Raw genomic sequence first — 24479 nt, forward strand, 5'->3', positions numbered from 1 at the left:
ATTGTGGTCTTTGGCTTAGGATTTTATTGTACACTCTGAAGTGGAGCCAAATCTGAATAAATGTCTGTTTTTATGCATCTCGGGTGTATTAAGAGAGGGTTTAATTAAAGGCTGTTTTCTTGTGCTATCCCATTAATGAAGTGTCAAATGTGCCAAGTTACTCTTTAAATCAGAGGTAGCGTTAGAAGTGTAAAAGTGAAATTGAAATGCTCCATTAACAATTGCAGAACTCTGCTTTAATCCAAAGCAGTTGAATATTAAAGATTTCTCACTGGATTCTTCCTCTTCTATTCCTGCCTGTCTCTTGCACTCTGTGTCATTTTACTTGGCCTTCAGGTTCCCTGCAATTCAGTTTGTGCTTTCTCCTGCCAGACGTCTAGGTAAAGAGAATACAATGAGGAAGAAGTATTGCTTCAGTTGCACTGAGCCTTGCTCAGACCCCATTTGGAGTCTTGCTTTCAGGAAGGATATTTTGGCCTTGGATGGGGAAACAGCACAGAATTACCAGAAGGATACCAGGTCTTCAAAAGTATATAAACGTTTCCTTGAATTTATTTTTTTATTCATTCATAAGATGTGAGTGTTGCTGGTTGGGCTGGCATTTGTTGCTCAACCCTAAATTGCCCTTGTTCAGAGGGCAGTTAAGAATCTACCACATTGCTGTGGGTCTGGAGTCACATGTAGGCCAGACTAGACTAGGGAAGGACAACGGATTTCCTTCCCTAAAGTATTTTTTACAATAATCGACAATGGTTTTGCAGTCATCATGAGACATTTAATTCCAGATTTTTTTTTAATTGAATTCAAATTCCACCACAGCAGGATTTGAACCTGAGTCCCTAGAATATTTCCCTAGATCACCATTCTAGCAACAATACCACTACACCATCACCTCCCCCAGTTAAACTGAGGCATTTGAAATGATTCAGTAAAGTAGGTGCAGAGAAATTATTTCCTCTGGTGAATGAGTCTAGAACAAAGGGACACAATCCTATACTTAGAGCTATGCCACTCAGGAGTGAAATCAAGGAGCATGTTTTCACAAAAAATGTACTGGAAATTTAGAACTCTCTTCCTCCAAAATGTTATAGAAGCTGGGACTCAGTTGGAGCTTCTGGGAATGAGATCAATAGGTTGTTGTTGGGTAAGAGTATCAAGGATACAGGGCAAAGGTGGGTAAATGGAGTTGATGTGCAGATCACCAACAACCTAATTAAATAGAAGGACTGGCCTTAGGGGCTGAATGGCCTCCTCCTGTTGCTGTGTTTCTAAATGTAGAAAGTCCAGTGTTTGAGCAGAGAGTTCCTGCCCCTATATTCCCTGGTGTATATCACATGCAAACTCCGGACCTTGACGTTTGTGGACAAATGTGGACCCTCTGTCAGTTAGGCTGCAAGCCATGAGGTACATCCAATGAACATAAACCAGGAAAGAGCATTTACAAATCAAATCAAGCACTTGAGTTCCTTTCTAGAGGAATTGATTTAAAAAGCAGATAAGTTATGTTAAACTTTTATAGAACATTGGTTCTACCATAATTTGAGCACTGAGCTCAGTTCTCCTCTCCATATTATGAAAAGCGTATAGAGGGGCAAATGCTCAAAGATCTACAGGATGATACCTGATCTGAGGCTTTATAGCTATCGGGAAAGATTGAACTAGCTGGGGCCCTTTGCTCTTCAAAAGAGAAGACTGAAGTGTGAGCTGATAAGTGTATTAAGATTATGAAGGGGTTTGATAACGTAGATTTATTGATGGTGTTTGCACTTGCTGGGGAGACCAGAACTAGGCACTCATGAAAAGATAGTCACTCATGAATCCAATAGGGAATTCAGGAGAAATTCTAGATTTGACTATTTTAACACATTTCTGGTGGGTGTCCCACATTCTACCCTCTGCAAAATTGAGGTCAACCAAAACTCTGCTGCCCATGTCCAAACCCAAACCACACCAAGTCTCATCCATCCATCACTCCTGTGCTCCCTGACCTACATTGGCTGCAAATTAAGTAACACCTTGATTTTGATATTCTCATCCTTGTTTTAAAACCCCTCCCTATCTCTGTAATCTCCTCCAGCCCCAAAACCCTTTGTGATCTCTGCGCTTCTCTAATTTTGGCCTCTTGAGCATCACTGATTTTAACTAATCCATCACTGGTGACCATCACTTCAGCTGCTGGATCCTAAGCTCTGGAATTCCCTTCCTCTGCCTCTCTACCTCTCTTTCCTCCTTTAAGACACTCCTGAAAACCTACCTGTTTGACCAAACGTTGGCCATCTGTCCTGCTAGTTCCTGTGTGGCTTGGTGTCTAATGTTGTTTTATGGTGTTCCTGTGAAGTTACTGGAGTCACTTCATTACTTTAAAGGTGCTTTGGTAGTTGTTGAAGCTTCTACCTAGAGAGTGGTGATAATGTGGAGCCCACGACCACAAGGAGTGGTTGAAGCAAACATTATAGATACATTTAAGGGGCAGTTAAATAAACACAGGAGGGAATAGAGGGATAATATGTTGGGAGGATTGGGTGAAGAGGGGAGGGAGAAGGCTCAAATTCAACAAGAAGACCATTGTGGACCAGTTAGGCCATATGGACTGTTTCTGTCTCTGTTCATGGTTCATGTAAGACTATTATACATTACAAGGAGGGTATGTTAGGAATTAACAGAATTTTATTTCAGTTGCATGAAATATCAGAAAGAATAAAGATGCACCCATAACAGACTGATATTTAAAACTGAATTCCTTTAGTTTATATCTGGCTCTTTCTCTGGCTAGCCCTATATCTGTGCAGGCCTTGCACTGACTGATGAATTCTGTACAATACCACAATCGGGAGTTCTCTAAGAGGGACAACAGAGAATCACAGAACTCATGCATGTGTTGACTTGGGCATTGGCCAACTAACTCGATAGAACGATGGGACCACTCATGTTCACCATATACTTAAATACTTTGGACTTCAAAATTTGGTTGGTGTTGAAATTTGCAGATCTTATCAAACTGGGAGGAGTTTGGCAAATAAGGTGGGGAGAACTGTGCCAAATAGACAAATATAAATTGGCCTTGACAGTGAGTGAACAAATGGCAAAAAAAATTCAACATAACAAAGTTTCAGGTGGTTCATTTTGGCAGGAGGAGAAAGGTGGCTAAACATTCCTTGAAAAATAATACAAAACTAAATAGGGTAGAGGAGCAAACCGATTTGGAAATGGAGATTCACCATTCATTAAAACTTGCAGCACAAGTTAAGAAAGAAAACCAAAGCAAAATACAAGGTTCTGGAAATCTGAAATAAAAGCAGAAAATGCTGCAAATACCCAGCACCTCCAGCAGCATCTGTGGAGCAAGAAACAAAATTAACGTCTTGGATCTGTCACCTTTAATCAGAACTGGAAAATAAGACTGACTAACTTGCATTGATATCACCTTATGTAACCACAGGATGTCCCAATGCACTTTACACCCAATTATTGACTTTTGAAATGAGGTCACTGTTGAAATTCAGAAACACAACAGTCAATTTGCACAAACAGAGGTCCTTTAAACAACAATATGATAAATGATCATTCATTTCACGGACACATGTTGGCCAGGAAACTGCAGAGAACTCTCTTCTCTGATACAATCAGATTCCTAGTGTTCATTTCTCTTGGAATAAAATATAAGAACAAGAAGGGAATGTTCAATTTATACAGGGCATTGGTTAGACTACACTTGGCGTGTTGTCTCCAAGAAGAATGTTGAAGCTCTGGAGAAAGTGCAGAAAAATATCACAAGGATGTTACCAGAATAAAGAGTTGTAACTAGTGGGAAAGGCTGAGGAAGCCTGAAAAGAGATGACAAAGAAAACACATGATAGACATCTTGATTTTAAAATTTTCATCCTTGTGTTTAAATTAGCTTAGCTCCTTCCTATCTCAGTAATCTCCTCCAGCCCCACAACCCTCCAAGATACCCAAATTCCTTCAGGCTTCTTGCACATCTCTGATTGCAGTTGCTCCACCCTTGCTGATCAGGCCTACAGCTGCCTGGCTCTAAGCTCAGGAATACCCTCCCTAACCCTCCCTGTCTTATTCTCCTCCTTTAAGGTGCTCCTTAAAATCCATCTCTTTGACCAAGCTTCTGGCCGTCTGCCATAATATCTTCCATGTGTCTCAGTACCAACTTCCATCTGATTTCTTCTGTGAAGCGCCTTGGGACATTCTAGCACTTTAAAGTGGCTATGTAAATGCAAGCTGGTTGTTGTTGCCCTGAGGTGTGATTATCAGCCAGACCATTACGAGTACCTTCTGCTGCTTGAAATGCCAGCTCGCAGTGTTGACCATAAACCTTGTGTGTTGCTATAACCAGTGTGAAAGAATCCAGTAAATCATTATACATGTACAAAAATAGTTGGCTGCTGTCCCAGTGTAAACCCACTCATTATAGATGAATTTAGGATTTAGTTGTACAAATCTGAAGCTGTTGTGAGTTATAATCCAAAATTTGAGAACTGTATGTATACTGTAATGTGAAAAGGATGAATGTTATGGACTAAAAGGTAACGATTATGCAGTAAATGGAATGTTTAAAATTGTGGGATAAATTAGATTGGAAGATTCCAGAAAGATCAGGCGAGAGCAAATGTGCTAAATGGCTCATGAAATTAAGCCTCCAGAAACAAAATGCTGGTTCCAGGGCTTTTGGCACAGGAATGTGTGTTAGAAATAAACCCCCTCTGAGCAAAGAGAGATTTTTTTTTGACTCGGAGCTGACGTAGGTTCTGGGCAGAACCTTCCAGTCCTGCTAGCAGTGGGCATCATGGTGGGTGGGGGCACTTAATTTAGCATTGGGCAAAAAAATCTGTTACCCAATGGCAGGATGAACTGTTGGAATTTGTTCTCCTGACTTTCAAGCCGGGTGATGCTTCCTGTAGAACAATGTCAGGGACCCCATTTGCATGCATTAGCATCTCGTGCATACTCATTAAAAGGCCACCTCACTGGAATTAACCTCCCCTTCCAAATTAAGCTCCACGCCAGCGCTCATTTAGAACGTTCAGTTTTATGATTGAATATAAGTGGCTTGCACCTGGCGTGCTTCACGTTTTTGAGGTCAGTAGATGTTGCTTTCTCCCTGGGGATCTTGTATAACTGCACTCATTTCAGGTGCTGTTAGCAAGCGCAGCACTGAGGCTGGATAAGGGAGGCAGCTGGAGGCTTGTGTCGGGGGGGTGGAGTGAGGGTGGAATGTTTGAGCAAAAGCTGGACAGGTGAGGCAGGCCGATAGGGGAAGGGTGGGGTGACTGCTCAGTTAAGGAGGGGCAATATCAGATGAAGGGGGCCATAATGTCTGGGGAAGGTGGGAATGAGCGTAAAAGCAAAAAACTGCGGATGCTGGAAATCCAAAATAAAAATAAAAATACCTGGAAAAATGCAGCAGGTCTGACAGCATCTGCGGAGAGGAACACAGTTAACGTTTCGAGTCCGTATGACTCTTCAACTGTATTCCTCTCCACAGATGCTGCCTGACCTGCCTCGTTTTCCAGGTATTTTTATTTTTGTTTTTATTGTGGGAATGTGTGTGTTTGGGGAAGCGGAGGGAACGTCTTAGAGGCTGGGTCAGTGCTGTGGGCGGTGGGGTTGTGGGGGGAGAACTCAGGGTGCCAGTGATAGGACGGAACATTCAGACGGGGTAGTGGGATGCAGTAAGGCGGCAGGTCTAAGGTGAGAGTCTGGTAAGTGAACGTCTCATCAGGTGGGTTATGGAGGGGGACAAGACAGGCGGCTTGGTTAATATGAGGCGGACAGGGTCAGGGCGGTCATGGGGATAGTAACAGGTATCGGCTCGGAGGGGAGGAAATGCACACGAACATGGATTGTGATAGGGTCCAGGGTAACGGGGATTTTGAAGGGTGACAGAGGGGAGGTGAATGTTGATATTGGTGGGTCTGTGGTGATGGCAGGGATGGGGAAGTTGGTGGGTAGAAGGTGGTGGAGTGAGTTTGAAAGTTGACGTGCACCATTTTTCCAAACTGACCTTGACCACACAGTTAGTCAGTCAGTGAGATCACTTGAGATGGGAGGAGGATCTTTTTGGGTGAGTGAAGCTCAAGTTCAGCACGAGTGGCTGACTAAAGGGACACCCTAATAATCATGAGGCAAGGGGATGTCAACCATGCTCAGCTGTGCTCTCCTCTGTATGGTGAAGATCACAAGGCAACAGGTTTGTTTCTGACTCAAGGGACTCATAACCTTAAGACCCCAGCAAGGTGTGGAGCTGCCGTTCATTCTGTGGCATTTGCTATCGGCTGCAGTCAGAGTAGAGATGAGGGAGGGAGGGAGTTGGATGTCTCCGAGGGTAATGGCTGGTGGACGACAGCCAACTCATTACTCCAAACCTCCATCCCCCCGGGTGAATGGTCATGGCTGACAACGGCTCATGTTGTTAGTCGCTCTGTGCTGCCGAGGCAATGGTCTCTCTGTAGAGTCTCGAGGGTGTTGGAAACAAGCGGAATAGTGTCAGAGGGAGGCTTCTTGCACATGGCTCTCATCACCCTGGTCAAAGAGCAATGTCTCCATGTGCAGTCATGTATGAATGGGAGGAACACCCATCTCTGGTCTTCCAGGATGTCCTTCAGCTGGAAGGGGTGGGGAGGCCAGGTCTAGATGGAGTCCAGGTGAAGGGCTTAGCACTGGCCTGCGGGCTTTGAGATGGAGGGAAACCTGTGATGGACATGCTCACTATATTTATCACTTTGATTCGTTCACACATCCACTAAGACATTGATGATGCAGGATGCAGGCTGCAGGCAACCCTGCCTTGGCACTGGCTCTCATCCAGATGAGGAGAAGGAGGGCCTATTGCAGGTTGGCACAGGGCCAGAAGGAGCAAGAGCCTGAGCAGCAAGAGGCAGTGGGGCCTCATGAAGGCCAAGAGGCGGGCGAAAAGGGACCACTTCAAAGATGAGCGTTGGCCCGACAATGGGTGTATAGTTGGTGGTGCTTTTGTCTAGAGATGAGTGAAAGGCAATGCCCGCGGCACCCTCATTTGTCCCAGGGTGTGATTGCTCACATGTTCCAGCTTCTACAGTGAGCTGCAGACACAAGGACTCTGGAGGAGTAATGCGGAGCTCCTGGCCTGTAAGGAGTGAATGGCTGTCTGGGTGCTGTTTAAATATGGCACCAAGATCTTCGACCCCATGATGTAACGCTGGGGCAGGTGACTTGCTGCCCATCCCCACCACGAGATTCACCGACGACCTCGCGGATGCAAAATTAATGATCTGCAAAGCGGAAGATTGCACGTGTTCAGTCATCCCGCTGTCCAGTGGGAATTACACTGACTTTCCCGCCTGTGACCGGACTTACGGTAGCACTTTCCCCCCAGCAGGGGGCAGTTGTGTGGGGGTGGGCGAGGGCGGGCATGAACCCGATCGGGCATGTGTGCGGGTGCCTCAGGGAGGTTAGTTTTAAGTTTTAACAGTTCAATAAAGTGTTGAAAAATTTTTTATGACATGTCCCCTCGTGAAACTGCCACATGAGCTGGGACATGTGTGTTAATTTCAATAAAAAGCTTTCAGAAAATTCATGAAACTTCGTCCCTCCCCGTGGATGAGGTTCCATGAAAAATATGAGGGCCGCCTGGGCCCTTTGCCTGCCCGACAGCCTGAAGGTTGGACGGGCAGCTCCGTTAATTATTTTAATTGTTAGTTAAATGGCCTTAACAGGCCTTTGACAGCTCAGCGGGCCCGCCGAACTGAAAATCTAAATGACGTGCAGTGATGTCGGGACACATGCCTGATGTCACCCTGCGTTATTTTATGCCTCGGCAAGTGGCTCTCATCCAGATGAGGAGAAGGAGGGCCCATTGCAGATTGGCACAGGGCCAGAAGGAGCAAGAGCGCACCCACCACCCCCCCCCCGCTCACCCCGCTCACCAAGCCGAAGTTTCTCCCCTTAGTCTCCAGACCGAGGACTTCTGCCCTCTGTTTTTTGGGCTGAGCTTCAGCTCCTCGCAAAAGGTTATTTTACATCATTTTGTTTTCTTGAATCATCGAGCAATATAGTACAGTGCCTCGTTTGCTCTTTGAATTGGCTATTCCATTTTTTTTTAATTTAATCATGGTAGGACCAGCATTTGTTGCCCAAACCTAATTGCCCTTGAACTGAGGGGCTTGTTAGGCCATTTCAGGGGGCAGTTAAGAGTCAACCACATTGCTGTGGGTCTGGAGTCACATGTCGGCCAGACTGGGTAAGGACAGCAGATTTCCTTCCCTAAAAGGGATTAGAGAACCAGATGGATTTTTGTAACAATCAATCGTAGCTTTCATGACTTTCAATTCCAGATTTATTAACTGAATTTAAATTCCGCCAGCTGTCCTGGTGGCACTTGAACCCATGTCCCCAGGGCATTTGCTTAGATCTGTGAATTATTAGCTCAGTGACATTAATATTCCACCACTGTCTCCCCAGCTCCTGTGATTTTCTGCCATACCCCATGCAAAGTGTTCCGACTCAAGTGTATATTCAACCCCTTTATCTCTGCTTCCTTTTAGGCAGCGCGTTCCAGATCACAGCAACTTACTGTGTGAAAAGGATTCTCCTCATCTCCCCCTCTGGTTCTTTAATCAATTATCCATTACTTTGGTCACTGGTCCTCTTTCAATGGAAACAGTTTCTCCCTATTTTCTCTATTATGACTGTCCATGGTTTTGAACACCTATTAAACCTCTCTAAATCCTTCTCTGCTCTAAGGAGAACAGCCCCAGTTTTTTTCCAGTCTTGCCATGTAACTGAAGCCACTGGTCCCTGGTAACATTCCTGTAAATCTTCTCTGCACCCTTTCTGAGGCCTTGACATTATTCCTAAAGTCTGGTGCACAATGTTCAGCTGAGATGTAACCAGTGATCTATAAATGTTCAGCATAACTTTTTAGCTTTTTGTACTGTATGCCTCTATCAATAAAGCCAACAACGATATATATATTTTAAATGACCTTCTCAATTTGTCCAGTCAATTCAAAGATTTGTGTACATACATCCCAGGTCTCAGTTCCTGCATGCATTTTAAATCTAATCCCAATTTCTTGTTTTCTCCACATATGCAATTTTAAAAACAAACTTCTCCTTTAAACATCATGGTTTTGCAAAAGGAAAATCACGTTTAACCAATTTGTTGGAGTTCCTTGAAAAAGCAACAGGCTGTAGATAAAGGGGAATCGGTGAATGTACTGTACAGATTTTCAGAAGGCATTTCATGAAGTGCCACATCAAAGGATATTCGGAAAATAAAAGCTCATGGTGTAGGGGGTAACATATTGGTATGGATAGAAGATTGGCTGGCTAACAGGAGACAAAGAGTAGGCATAAATAGGTCATTTTCTGGTTGGCAGGATGTGATGAGTGGTGTGTCACAGCGATCAGTGCTGGGGCCTCAACTGTTTACAATTTATATAAATTACTTGGATGGAGGGACCGAAGGAACAGTTGCTAAATTTGCTGATGACAAAGATAGATAGGAAAGTAAACTGTGAAGAGGACATAAGGAAGCTACAAAGTGACATAGGTTAAGTGAGTGAGCAAAGATGGGCCTTCCCACCCCGACCTTAATTCTGGCGGGGGAGGGAAGGCGGCAGAGTTCCAACACACGCCCCACCCCCCCACCCCCCCCCACCTCATCCCACCTAAGTAAATGTCCTTCCTGCCTCCCAGCTGTCCATCAGTAAGAGCACAAGATTCTGGCCAATTGACTCTGATATTTGAAAGGGCACAGCTACTGACAGATTGTGGTGGTACCACTGTTTTTAGGTGGGTTGAAATGAATTGGGAGATTCGGTATACGAGGCAGCTCATCTACCCACATCACCTGACTTACACAACGATGCGTGTAACCATGTATATGTGGCCAAGATCAGAATGTCTCCTATCAGAGCTCCCACAACAACTAAGATTCATCTCTCAACTCGACAGGAGACTCCATCACTTAGTTAGTTCGTGCTTAAAGAGGTTAATTTGGTAATGTGGACTCGTGCCCAGAAGTTTGATGGAGTTTGTCCATCTTATTTCATTCAGTACAGTAATAGTAAATTGATGGAATGGATTAAGAAATAGTTTCCAGAATGAGTAGTCTCCTAACAGCTCCTTCAAAAGGAATTCAACTTCAACTTCAAAAGGAAAAGTGCTCTTAAAGAACACAGAGAGTGGAATTAATACATTAGTCCAGTTTGGGCCACAGTTGGAATATTGGGCTGAAATTAATGGACCCTGCGAGGGTAGGATAGGAGATTGGGGGGGGGGGGGGGCGGGGTGGTGGAGTGGGGGCATTGAATGACGAGGGGCTGAAATACCTGTCACCTTCCTCATAATAGCATTCTGCCTCCTTGTCCAGAGACCAACTCTGCCACTTTAATGACCAATGAAGTGTCTCTTTCCACTAGGCTCTCTGCCACATGGGGCAACCACCTGGTGAACCCTGAAGGTCCACCCGCCTTCACATACCCCCTTTCTGTGGCGCCTGCCTGACTGACCTCGGACACTGCTCCCGGTGGTGCTGCTGGGACTGAAGAGTTTCTGGCCTCCTGATTGGCCAGAAGCCCTGGGAGGCAGGCTCTCACCTGTTAAAGGGACAGGTGCCCCAATGGCAGCTCGTTAGCTGCACAATGGGCCTGAAATTTGGCCCGGGCTCATCCAAATGCCTGAAGAAGGGTTATCCCAGCTTTCCACCTATCATCAGGGACCCCCCACTGCCCTGACAAAATCCAGTCCAATTGCACTTCTAGATCACGCATTATATGAAGCGCATTAACACTAAAGAAAGGGAACACTGATGTCCCAGGAAGGTACCAGGCACATGACCTTTGATGTGGACAATGTAATACCACTGAAAAGTGAATTAGATTCATATTTGAAAAGAAAACAAAACTGAAGGACAGTGACCTTTAGGTGTCAGTTGTGGTTCTGTTGGTAACACTCTCACTTTCTGGGTTCAAGTCCCACTGCAAAACCTATATACGAAAATGAAGGCTGGTGGTGCAGCACTGAGGGAGTGCTACAGTATTGGGTGTGTTGGCTTTTGGATGAGAAGTTAAACTGAGATCTGCCCTCTCCAGTGAAGGTAAACAATCCCAAGGCATTATTTCGAAGAAGGGCAGGGAGTTCTCCCCATTGTGCTGGTCAATATTTATCCCTCAACCAACATCGCAAGGACAGACTACCTGGTCATTATCTTATTACTGCTTGTGGGATCTTGCTGTGTGCAAATCTTCTGCCATGTTTCCTACATTACAACAGTGACGACACTTCAAAGGTACTTCATTGGTTGAAAACGCTGTAAAACATCCGGTGGTCATGAAAGGTGCTATATAACTGCAAGTCTTTCTTTGTTGGAGAGAGTAAAGAGGAGATTTATTAGAATTCTACCAGAGATGAGGGTCATCAGTTCTCTGGATAGATTGGAGAAACTGGAATTGTTTTACTTAAAACTGGGGCACAGGTGAAATTTTCATCAGCAGATGAGCCCAGGGAGGGATGAAGTCAGGCGATGTTGCAGAGGTGGAAATAGGGGGTCTTGCTGATGTACAAAGATACGACTGGAAGCTCACTTTGGGGTCAGATATGATATCAAGATTGCAAACGTACTGGATAAATCTCAGACCGTTGTCAGGAAGAGGGCTGGAGTTGGTAGACAGGAAACGGAGTTTCAAGTAGGGATTCGGAGTTTCAATGGCTTCAGACTTCCCATTATTTAGTTGGAGGAAATTTCTACTCGTCCAGGACTCATGGCAAACAATGCTTTTTACAGCAAGCATGGTCTACCTTGCGAATTCACTGACAAGAGTCTGTCACAAGCAGAACTCATGATCAAAACTGCAGCTGGAATGGGTGGGTTGTCTTATGAGGAAAGGTCGGACAGGCTGGGCTTGTATCCACTGGAATTTAGAAGAGTAAGAGGCGGCTTGATTGAAACCTTTAAGATCCTGAGGGATCTTGACAGGGTGGATGTGGAGATGATGTTTCCCCTTGTGGGAGAATCTAGAACTAGGGGGTCACTGTTTTAAATGAGTGACCCCCTTATTTTTAGACAGAGATGAGAAAATGTTTATCTCTCAGAGGGTCGTGAGTCTTTGGAACTCTCTTCCTCAAAAGGCAGTGGAAGCAGGGCCTTTGAATATTTTTAAGGCAGAGCTAGATAGATTCTTCATCAACAAGGGGGTGAAAGGTCATCAGGGATGCTTGGGGGGGCGGGGGGGTTACAATCAGATCAGCCATGATCTTATTGAATGGTGGAGCAGGCTCGAGGGGCCGAGTGGCCTATCCAGCTGCTAATTCATATGTTCTTATTTCTCCTGATTAAAGCAGCAAAATGCAATCAGTGGAGGATAGTTGCACAATACAAACAATGTTTTTTAAATTAACCCCAGCCACTTTGAGTAGTGCAGTCTCTAAGGATGATTGATGGAGAAATTCCCTATTCTGGGTGGGAATAGAGCTCTCTCTCTATGCAGCGCTGTGAAAAAGACATAAAAGATGGAATGTGTGACAGAGCAACCCGACAGGTGATGGGTGGGTGAAGAGATAAAGTGAAACAGACAGGAGCGGGGAGGTTATCAGTCGCTATTAGAGAGGGTGCCCCTAGTCAGCTTGGAACACCCGGCTGGAACTGAAGTTTGGGGGGCGGTGGAATGGGGGCTGTAACAGGGTCCCTCTAGTGAGCAGTAGGATTTTGGCATGTGGGTAAGTAATTAAAGGAGAAATGGAGAGGAGAACCAGGTCGAATATAATCGGATTTTAAAGAAAGGAAGCTTGAAGAACATGAGTAGAAACATGATCTATGACTGGATCACTGAGGTAACATGGCAACCAATTATTATCAGAAGGCAGCAGAGAGAGAAAAAGAAATGTCAACTCACAGAGGACATTTCCTGGAAAGGAAATGTACAGGAATTCTATAAATGGTTCACAATGTTATATAATATAGATAGATAGAGCTGGGCATATATGTGTATATAATCTAGAGTGTTTGTAAACCTTTTTATTTAACAAAAATATATCCTGTTAAGGCAAATCGGACACAGGACTGATCCTGGGGTCAGAAAGACCATGAAGACAACTTTGTCCCTACGTTTTCTCCACATAAAACCTGCAGCCAATGGGAGAAAAAAGGTTTAAAATATAAAGGAAAATAATTGATTCCCAAAAGGCAGGTAGAGACTTTAGTTGTTTTTAAATTTAAAGAAATCAGTGCCAGTGTTCATTTGAAATGGTGGAAAATGCAGCAAATATAAAGAATCATCTCAGATTTGCACTAAGTGTGATAGCGAGTGGGAAAATGGACCTTTTACCTGTCGGCTGCAATGGATGGTTTTCGAGCTGTATTGTCCCAATCCCACCTCATTAATCAAGCATTCCCATGAAACACACCAGGTGCCAGGCAGGCAGCCTCTGATTTGCCTGCCATGTTGTCACCTCGCTGCTTCTTCACGCCGGGCACCATATTTAAAATGCAGCCACACGCACACCTCTCGATGTTTCCAGCCCAGGACAGCTGCACGGGAGACATGGCCCCAAAAGGCAAGACTGCAGCCCCTCAATTCAGTGACTCATCCCTGGAATGCCATTTTGACACTGTGGTGGCCCACTGTGGTGGCCCCTACCCCCGCTCTGGGCGTAGGCCAGCAAGAAAGGTCAGGAATCCTGTGTGGGAAAGAGTGGCAGCCACCCAGTGCAGAAAGGGGATGAATGATCTCTGCCATTCCCCCAGAGTAAGTTACCCTTCTCATCACTCTCAACTCTTACACTCACAAACCCATCACACGTCCACAGGGATCTCACACCTCAAGGGACTACACCACGACCTCTCACACGCACCCTCACATCTCCATCAGGCTCATATCTTCTGGAGCTCATGTCCTTGTCCCATCCATGGCTCAGCTCACCACACAAACACCACAAATGTCCAGGGGTCGCTCATTTAAGACAGATTTGAGGAGAAATATTCTCTCTCAGAGGATTATGAGTCTTTGGAACTCTCTTCCTCAAAAAAGCAGTGGAAGCAAAGTCTTTGAATATTTTTAAGACAGAACTAGATAGATTCTTGGTCAACTAGGGGGTGAAAGGTTATTGGAAGTAGGCAGGAATGTGAGGTTGAGGTTACATTTAGATCAGCCATGATCTTATTGAATGGCGGAGCAGGCTCGAGGGGTGGAGTGGCCTACTCCTGCTCTTAATTCGTATGTTTGTATGTTCCCTACCTTCCTGAGAGCGCCATCCCCATCCACATTGACCTGTCCGACCTCCTCCTTCCCAGGTTGAGTGTCTGCCTCCAAGTCCCCACTAACCACCCTTGCAGTTCCTTCTACTGCTACTGTCACACCCTCACCCTCCCACCCTACCGGCTCACTCTGCCCTCTCTCTCACCATTCCCCCCTACCACACGCACCCTCATTTTGCTCCCCAGGAGGCAGTCATCGACACCACAGATCGCTCCCTTGCACATCCACCTGGACATTCCCATCCCACCCTCATCCCTTCCTCCACCTTTGCTCCTTCCTCCCCCTGGACTCCTTCCCCTCTGTGAACTCCTTCCTCCCCCTGAAGCCCTGCTCCCCCTCCGAACTCCATCACCCCCATCCGAACTCCACCCCTTACACCTTCCCCCAACCCCCTCGCTTACAGCTACCTTCCTGCTCGGGTGCAGCATCCTCCCTCGTTACACCCTCCTTCCTCTGAAGCAGCACCTCAATGGTGACGTTCCACCTTCTGTGAGCTGCTTCATGGTGGAGCCACAGCCATGAGAATCCACCCAGCATGCGATACGCATGTTCCTCCAGGCCCTGGTAGCTATAGAGCTGCAGCATCTTCTGCTCCTCGGATGTCAATGACATGAGCAAGACGCTGATGGTAAGTTCCGACTTCTGCATGTCAGACTCGTGGAGACATGTTCTGCACCAGCGTGTTTTCCCACTGACGTGATGGTAAATTTGACAAGGGTGGGTGCTTCAGGCGAGTAGGGCTTACTTAGGCAGATGTGTTAAAATGAAGTTTCCGATGTCTGGCAGTGGGAAAGGTGGCCTGCCAATGACAGGCAGACCGGATGATCACAAATTAGTTTCACGACGTCATGAAATCGATTTTTGACCTTTCCACTCACGCCCACCATGATGTCCGACACCAACAGGCACAGAACATCCACAGCTTAAGAAACAAACTTGTGTCCCATCACACTTTCGATGTAATTACTTGTTTCACATGTCATGAGCATATTTTCAGGGCTGGTCCCAGCTTCTCAATGTTTTTCATGCTGTTGGTCAACTTGGCCATTTTCTCTGGTTTCCATCCATTACTCAGCATGTGCCAAAGAGAATTCTGTTCCCAGGAAAGATGGTATGCACAGTAATCTGGAGGCACAGAACCATTAAGGTATCTTTTTAGAAATATTTTGCTGATATTTTTTTTTCTTTTATGGGATGTTGGCATTGCAGGCTAGGCCAGCATTTATTGCCCATCCCTAATTGTCCATCTTCTTCAACTGCTGCAGTCCATATGGTGTAGGTACACCCACAGTGCTGTTAGGGAGGGATTTCCAGGATTTTGACCCAGCAACACTGAAGGAACGGTGATATATTTCCAAGTCAGGATGGTGTGCGGCTTGGAGGGGAACTTCCAGGTGGTGGTGTTCCCATCTATCTGCTGCCCTTGTCCTTCTAGATGGTAGTGGCTGTGGATTTGGAAGGTGCTGTCTAAGGAGCTTTGGTGAAATCCTGCATTGCATCTTGTAGATGGTACACACTGCTGTTACTGTGCACGGTGGTGGAGGGAGTGAATTTTTGTAGATGGGGTGCCAATCAAGCGGCTGCTTCGTCCTGGACAGTGTCAAGCTTCTTGAGTGTTGTTGGAGCTGCACTCATCCAGGCAAGTGGAGAGTATTCCATCACAATCCTGACTTGTGCCTTGTAGATGGTGGACAGGCTCTGGGGAGTCAAGGGGTGAGTCACTCGTTGCAGGATTCCTAGCCTCTGACCTGCTCTTGTAGCCACAGTATTTATATGGCTAGTCCAGTTCAGTTTCTGGTGAATGATAGCGCCTAGGATGTTGATAGTGGAGGATTCAGTGATGGTAATGCCATTGAATGTCAAGGTGCAATGGTTAGATTCTATCTTGTTGGAGATGGCCATTGCCTGACACTTGTGTGGCACGAATGTTACTTGTCACTTGTCAGCCCAAGCCTGGATATTGCTGCATTTGGACATGGGCTGCTTCAATGTTTGAGGAGTTGCGAATGGTGCTGAACATTTGCAGGTTGTTACCATAATTCTGGTGTTTGTAATAGTAATTGGCAGGAAATGTGTTATAATTAAAGTGTGTGGAGTTGGTATAGAATAGAGAAAAAAATTGGAAACAATTAATAGTTGAAATTGGTGAGTCATGGAGCAGCCAGAAAAGAATTAATTAATCTTTGCCTTTTTAGCCTAATTATTTCTTTTATTAAAAGTCATTCTTTGCATTCCCAGTGTTGAATGCCATGAAAAGACTGATGAATAATGTCATCTGGGAAGCTTGTTATCTGGGAACATAACTGAATACTCAACTGTTGGGTTGGCAAAAGCTGATCTCTTTTAAAATAAACCTTAAGAATTGCAGCAATAATTTTTTGGATGAAAGAGCAGATGAAATTGAAGCTTCAGCTCTGCTTGGTTATGTTTTATTAACCAAGGCAAAACATTTTGCATTAATTGTATTAATTTAGTACAAATCACAAGCTCAGGATGTTTCAATGCACTTCACAGTTAATAATGTACTTTCTGATGGGTGCTTACTGCTGTAATGTAGGTCACATGGCAGCCAATTTCCACAGGGCAAGCTCTCACAAACAGCAAGTTATTGTGATAAGATAATCAGATTTTTAGCGGCATTGCTTGAAGGATAAATATTAGCCAGGGCAATGGAGAGTAGGCCCCTCCTCCTCTTCTCATAGTGTTACACAATTTTTATATCCACCTGCGAGAGCAGAAGAAGTCTCAGTTTAACGTCTCATGCAAAATTCTGCACCTCCAACAGTGCAGCACTTCCTCAGTACTGCACTGCCAGAGTGTCAGCAGATCAAGGTCTAGACTTTCGTGGAGTCGGGAAGACTCTGTGGACCTTTAAAAATGGTGGAGGCAGAAGTATTGCCTCCATTGCTAACAGGTCCCTTGTTTGCAGATAGGGGAGAATGGAGTGGGGTGTGGTTCACTTAGGAGGGAAACCCAAACTCAGCAGGGCCATTTCAACTCAGTGCTGAGTTCAAACATACCCCATTTTGGCTGTTTCAAGGGCTTTAACCCATGGTGTCAAAGTCACAGATTGATGGAGTAGATGTATATGCTCTTCAAGAGCAGTTAAGGACTGTATAACTCTCATGATCTGAAGTTTTTTTTTTTAAAACCCCCTTCTCCTTAAACTTAAAAAAGGCTGCTGCTGCCACTGAGAGTTAAACCTACTAGACTGCTTTGATTGACAGGCCATCTGCTGCAGATTAGAGCAAAAAACAGTACCATCTCAGTTTCAATCAAGTTCTTTGTTGAAATTTCCCCAAGGGCTATTGTTATGTCATTATGAATGCTTGGTTGAATTTCAAAAGATACAATTATCGCAGCAGAAGGTTTTGAGTTCCCAGTTTGATTGACAGTTTAAAGAGGCTGTAAAAGGATTTGCTGTTCTTTGACATGGGATCTGAATAGAAGTTTGTTTTTATAAGAGATTAATCACTTGAGATTTAAAAGCTTTAAATTGATTCTTTTAATGGGATTTTATACACTATCAAGTGTGTAAGAGTAAAAGCTGTATTAGATTGTTAGAAGTTATTTTTTTTCTTCTCCCCATGGCTCCTAAGGCCTGCAGCTATGGAGATGGAATGAAGTGTATGGGGGAGGGGGTGGGGGGGTGGGGGGGAGCGGGTGGGGCTCATGAGTTGACAATGAGTTGGCCTGGAGGGTATGAGGGGTCATGAGGGGTGAGACCTAGAAGGCCTAACAGCTGCTGAAATAACAGGGACAATGGATGCAGACCTTCTAACCAGCTTGCCCCGCCACTCACCTCGCCTGGCTGTCTACACTGTGCAAGCCCAAATATACCCTGCACCTGTTCCTCAGCTCTACCCCAAAAAGTAGCCAAAATCATGTGATTCAGGGCACTTTTTACTGAGGCAGGTTTGGCAAATTGGAAAACTTCTGAACTCGAGCTAACGATCTCAGTAACGAAAATCCAGCCCAAAGTCTCTGGAGTGGGACTTGAACCCACAACCTTTTGATCTCGAGGAACAGCACCACAGCCTGTAGAGAGCTGCAGAGAACATAGGTTATTGATTGTAGACCTGGGGGACACTACAGCACAGTGTATCACATAAAGTATTTTGGAATTTCTTACAAAAGGTTCCTGAATTAGCGAGATAGTGAATTGACCAGTTCCATCAGACTGCTCGGCTTAGTAATACTAATTCTTTGCAGATCGGCTTCCGCTCCACTATATTGTTGAGAATATTTCTCAGGCAGTTTTCACAAAGATTTCACTAGTCCCCAGTGGAGTGGGGACAGGGAGGAAGAAGCGAAGGTTGAATTTGAAGCTTTGTGTGCTCAGATCTTAGACTATGACATAACAATAGAAAATGGCAGAAATACTCAGATCTGACAGCATCTGTGAAAGAAACTGAGTTAATGTTTTAGTCCGATGACCTTTCAGGACTGTGAGAGACTTAATATTTTATAACCAGGTATAGAGCCATTGTAAAAGGAGGGGAGTGGGTCCGGAGAACAATATGAAGGTCTGTAATGGCAACAGTGATTGAATGACGAAAGGTATGATTGTACAAGATAAAAGGGAGTGGCAATGGGATAAGTAAACTTAAAGAAAAGGGACATGGGTCAGTTCCAAAGCAAATGCCCTTGTTTGCTTTGTGTGGGATCTTCCCTCTGAATAAGAGGTGTACAAAAAGAAACTCGCATTCTGGACCTAGGAAAGCAGCAAGTGGGGATAAATGGTAGTCATTCCGAGTGGCAAGAGGTGGGAAATGGTGTTCCACAAGGGTCAGTGCTGGGACCACTGCTGTACACAATTTACATTAACAACTTAGTCTTTGGGATCAAAAACACAATCTCTAAGTTTACAGATGACATCAAATTGGGGGTGATGGTCCAAGGACTGAGAACTGTAACACATTATAAGAGGACATTAACTCGCAGAATGGGCAAATAATTGGCAAATGAAGTTCAACACAAATGCAGGATTGTAAGTTTTGGTAGGAAGAATAAGGAAATCACTTATTACTTAGAAGGTGCAGGTCTAGGTGGGGTCGAGGGACAAGGAGAGCAGAGTTCAAATACACATCACCAAACTTGTGCCACAGATTAGCAGAGCCATCAAAAAAAGCAAACAATTGAAAAGTAGAGAAGTTATGTTAAACATGTATTGAGAGGACTGTGTGCATTTCTACTCACAATTACAAAAAGGATGTAGAAGCACTGGAGCTGGTGCACAGAAGATTTACAAGGATGATATCAGAAATGTATGGGTATACATATCACAAAAGAATTGATAGACTGGGTCTCTTTTCTCCTGATAGAAGATGGCTGAGGGGTGACTAAAATTTTGATTGAATGGATACAGAGAGTCTCTCCTCTTGTGGGGAAGAGCATAACTCAAGGCCACCAATATAAGATAGTCTCCAAGAAATCCAGTCGGGAATTCAGAAGAAACTTCTGTACCCAGAGAGCGGTGAGAATGTGGAACTTGCTACCACAGGGAGTGATTGAATTGAATAGTATAGATACATAAATAAGCATGTGAGAGGGACAGGAATAAAGGATTGTGATGGTAGATTTTAATTGAGGAAAGACAGCAGGGAGCTCAAGTGGAGCATAAACAACAGCATGGACTGGTTGGGCTGAATGGCCTTTTTCTGTGTCGTATATCCTATGTAATCCTATGTAGGTTTTGGATTTAAACAATCCTTCATTATGGGCTGTTTCATGAGGATCTTTAGCATAAATTCTGAGGTGCTCTCAAACTGAGAGATAACCATTTGTCTTTCTGCTGAGCAAGAGAGTGATATAATGTAAGAATGTAGCTAGTTGTCAGATAGAAATTGCAAACGAGAACCAAGCTGAATACAGAAGGTTCAGAGGGGAGGTGAAAAAACAAGTAAGAGAAGTAAAGAGAGAGTATGAAAAGAGACTGGCAGCTAACATAAAAGGGAATCTCAAAGAGTGGGATTTGGGAGCAGAAGTTCCCACTCAACGTCAGTGGAATTTTGACTGCTTTCCAAATTTACTTGTCTCACCCACGCCGATTCCCACTGCAGGCAGGACCAGAAAATCCCAGCCAAAGTCATCTATTGGCATATAAATAGTAACATGGTGATAAAAGGAGGAGGGCTGATTAGAAACCAAAAAGGGGATTTACACATGGATGAAGGGGCCATGGCTGATGTATTGAATGAATACCTTGCATCTGTCTTTACCAAAGGTGAAGGTGCTGCTCAGGCCATGGTGACAGAGGAGGTAATTCAGTCACCAGAAAGGTTTAAAACTGATAAGGAGGAAGTAGGCTGTATTTATTTAAAGTGGACAAGGCACCAGGACCAGATGAGATGCATCCAATGTTACTGAGGGAAGTGAGAGTGGAAATGGCAGAGGCACTGGCCGTAATTTTTCAGTTTTCCTTAATCTCAGGGATGGTGCCAGAGGACTGGAGAATTGCAAACGTTGTCCCCATTCAAATGAGGGTGTAAAAATAAACCCAGCAACTACAGGCCAGTCTGTTTAGCCTCAGCGGTGGGAAAACTTCTAGAAACAATAATTCGGGACAAAATTAGTAGTCACATGGACAAATGTGGGTTAATTAAAGAGAGTCAGCATGGATTTCTTATGGGAAATTCGTGTTTGACTAACTTGCTGGAGTTTTTTGAAGAGCTAGCAGAGGATTGATGAGGGTAATGCTGTTCATGTGGTGTACATGGACTTCCAAAAGGCGTTTGATACAGTGCCACACAACAGACTTGTGAGATAAGCTATAGCTCGTGGAATAAAAGGAACAGTAGCAACATGGATGTGGGATTGGCTGAGTAACAGGAAACAGGGTGTAATGGTTAATGGATGTTTTTTGGGTTGGAAGAAGGTTTGTAGTGGAGTACTCCAGGGGTCAGCATTGGGACCTTTGCTCTACCTGATACATGTTAATGATCTGGACCTTGGTGTACAGGGAACAAATTCAAAATTTGCAGATGATACAAAACTTGGAAGCGTTGTGAAGAGGATAGTGTAGAACTTCAAAAGGACAGAGACGAGCTGGTGAAATGGGTGAATAGGTGGCAGATGAAGCTCAGTATAGGGAAATGTGAGGTGATACATTTTGGTAGGGAGAACATGGAGAGATAGTATAAAATAAAGAGTACAACTCTAAAGGGGGTGCAGGAGCAGAGGGACCTGGGTACACTTGTGCATATATCATTAAAGGTGGCAGGACAGGTTGAGAGAGGAGCTAATAAAGCTGACAGTATCCTAGGTTTTATTAATAGGAGCATAGAGTACACGAGCAAGGAAGTTATGTTGCACTTGTATAAGACACCAGTTAGACCTCAGCTGGTGTATTGCGTGGATTTTTGAGTGCTGCATTTTAGGATGGATGTGAAGGTATTGGAGAGAGTGCAGAAGAGGTTTAAGAGAATAACTCCAAGATGAGAAACTTCAGGTATGAAGATAGATTGGAGAAGTTGGAGACTCTTTTCCTTAATAAAGAAGACTGAGATGATATTTCATAGAGGTATTCAAAATACTGAAAGGATTGAGAATGAGAGGGCACAAGATTTAATGTAATTGGTAAAAGAAGCAAAAGGAAAATGAGATAAATCTTCTTTACAGAGTGAGTGGTTTGGGTCTGCGATGCAGTGCCTGAGGGTATGATGGATGCAGGTTCAATTGAGGCATTCAGGAGGGAATTAGATGATTATTTGAAAAGAAACAATGTGCAGGGTTATGGTAAGAAGGCAGGAGAACGGCACGAGGTGAAATGTTCATTCAGAGAGCCGATGCAGACTCGATGGGCTAAATGGCTTCCTCCTTCGCTGTAACAATTCTGTGATTGTGGAACAAGGGCCAGTGTTTTAAATTTAGGACCAAGCAGAGTCAAGACCCATGGTGCTAGGCTCTAGCAAGGGTGCAAATGGCAGAGTAGAAGACGAGGTCAACTAAAATAGTAACTAGATGATGCCCAAACTTGAATCAGTCCGGTCAGTGTTTTGACAAGTGAGCAGAAAAGGCCCACATCATGGCCTGGATTTTACAGGCTCCCCACCAGATGTGTTTCCGGCAGGTGGGGGGAGGGGGCACATAAAATACCAGGTGTAACAAGCCCACCACACCCTCTCTCCCACCCCTCCAGGGCATGGGCAGGTGCCAAAATCAGCAGCCTGCTTGCCATATGTAAATAATTAAGGGGCAATTCAGCTTGTTTAAAAGCCAATTGACCCCAATATTATGCTGCCCCTGCTATAACATGGTTGGCATGAGCAGGAAGGGGAGAGTGGGAAGCCCATTCTTTCAAAAACATTTTTGAAAGGGCAGAAGGAAGCAGGGTACTATTTTTGGGGAAGGTGCCCTTTGCACATTGGGGGTACCCCCCTTCATTCCTGCCAGCTGGCACTGCTAAACCCACAACCCCACCACCCTCACTCCCCCGACCCCTTGCCCCTCCCCCTCACTCTTGTAGATGACACTAATTAGCGAGACATTAAAGCGCTAGACAACTTGCCTTCCATATTTACCATAAAGGAGCATTTTGTCAGCTGCAGGACAGGTTTGGCATTGTGCCATGAGCATCTTTAAGCTGACAGTTTGGCTATTGAGCAAGGAAGATTGACCAAAAAAAATGGTATTTTATAACTCATCCCGCTTGAATTAAAACTCAGGCGCTTGGTTAAATAAAGATTTGCATTTAAGTCTTTCATGGACCACAGGATGTCCCAAAGCATTTTACAGCTGGGAAAGTACTTTTTGCAGCACAGTTACTGATATAATGTTCCAAACTGTACTGCTGGAGAAAGGTGTAAGGGAGAAAGATTGGAAATAAAAAAATTCAAAATATTTAAAAACAGTCACTTTTTTTGCAGATAATTTGTAGCTCCTGTGTTGCTGGCATAGGTAGAGTATTTTATTTCCATGGAACCAGGAAAAGTGAAAATACAAACAATGGATTTTTATATTATGTAACGGAAGCTTAATTTAGGTCAGTTTGTTCCAAGCCACACTCAAGTGGGTATCAGATTGGATAAAATCAAAAAAAAAACAAAAAAACTGTGGATAAAAACAAAAAAACTGCGGATGCTGGAAATCCAAAACAAAAACAGAATTACCTGGAAAAACTCAGCAGGTCTGGCAGCATCGGCGGAGAAGAAAAGAGTTGACGTTTCGAGTCCTCATGACCCTTCGACAGAACTTGCGTTCGAGTCCAAGAAAGAGTTGAAATATAAGCTGGTTTAAGGTGTGTGTGTGGGGGGCGGAGAGATAGAGAGACAAAGAGGTGGGGGGGGGGTGGTTGGGGGTGTGTGGTTGTAGGGACAAACAAGCAGTGATAGAAGCAGATCATCAAAAGATGTCAACGACAATAGTACAATAGAACACATAGGTGTTAAAATTAAAGTTGGTGATATTATCCAGCTTATATTTCAACTCTTTCTTGGACTCGAACGCAAGTTCTGTCGAAGGGTCATGAGGACTCGAAACGTCAACTCTTTTCTTCTCCGCCGATGCTGCCAAAAAAACTGTGGATGCTGGAAATCCAAAACAAAAACAAAAACAGAATTACCTGGAAAAACTCAGCAGGTCTGGCAGCATCGGCGGAGAAGAAAAGAGTTGACGTTTCGAATCCTCATGACCCTTCGACAGAACTGTGGGGGTGGGGGGTTGGGGGGCAGGGGGTGGGGTGGCAGGACAGTAGGCAGGCAGTGCCAGGATGTTAGGAGGGAGGGCTGATCGTGACTGGTAGTGGATGTCAGGAATGCTGTGGAGTCACAGCGGAGAGATGGGTGGGGTGGTTTGAAGATCTACTGCTAGCTCTACAGTAAGATCTTAAATTTGGAAAAAATATACATTGACACCCCAGGCTGCAGTGGTTTCTGAAGAGTCCAACTCCTGTCCTGCTCATGGGCACCACTGGTCTAACACATAGTCATAGTACTCAGTTGGTAAGATGGTGGTGTAGTGGTAATGTCACTGGACTGGTAATCCAGAGGCCTAGGCTAATTCCCTGGGGACACAGGTTCAAATACCACCATGGCAGGTGATGGAATTTAAATTCAATTATTAAATCTGAAATCAAAAGGCAGGCTCAGTAACACTGACTATGAAACTATCATCAATTGTTGTAAAAACTCATTTGGTTCAGTCATGTCCTTTGGGACAGGAAATCTGTCCTTTTCTGGTCTGGCCTACATGACCCAAAGCAATGTGGTTGACTCTTAACTGCCCTCTGAAA

The 24479-nt window shown here is 44.5% G+C and overlaps 1 protein-coding gene across 6 annotated transcripts in view; it reads left to right on the top strand.

The window, feature by feature from the left end:
- The window catches only part of fgf13a (fibroblast growth factor 13a), a 638247-nt gene that overhangs the window by 473308 nt on the left and 140460 nt on the right, over nt 1-24479 (top strand). The window lies entirely within an intron of this gene.

The sequence above is a fragment of the Carcharodon carcharias genome, chromosome 9 (genome assembly GCF_017639515.1).
Source record: "Carcharodon carcharias isolate sCarCar2 chromosome 9, sCarCar2.pri, whole genome shotgun sequence".
NCBI classification, from domain to species: domain Eukaryota; kingdom Metazoa; phylum Chordata; class Chondrichthyes; order Lamniformes; family Lamnidae; genus Carcharodon; species Carcharodon carcharias.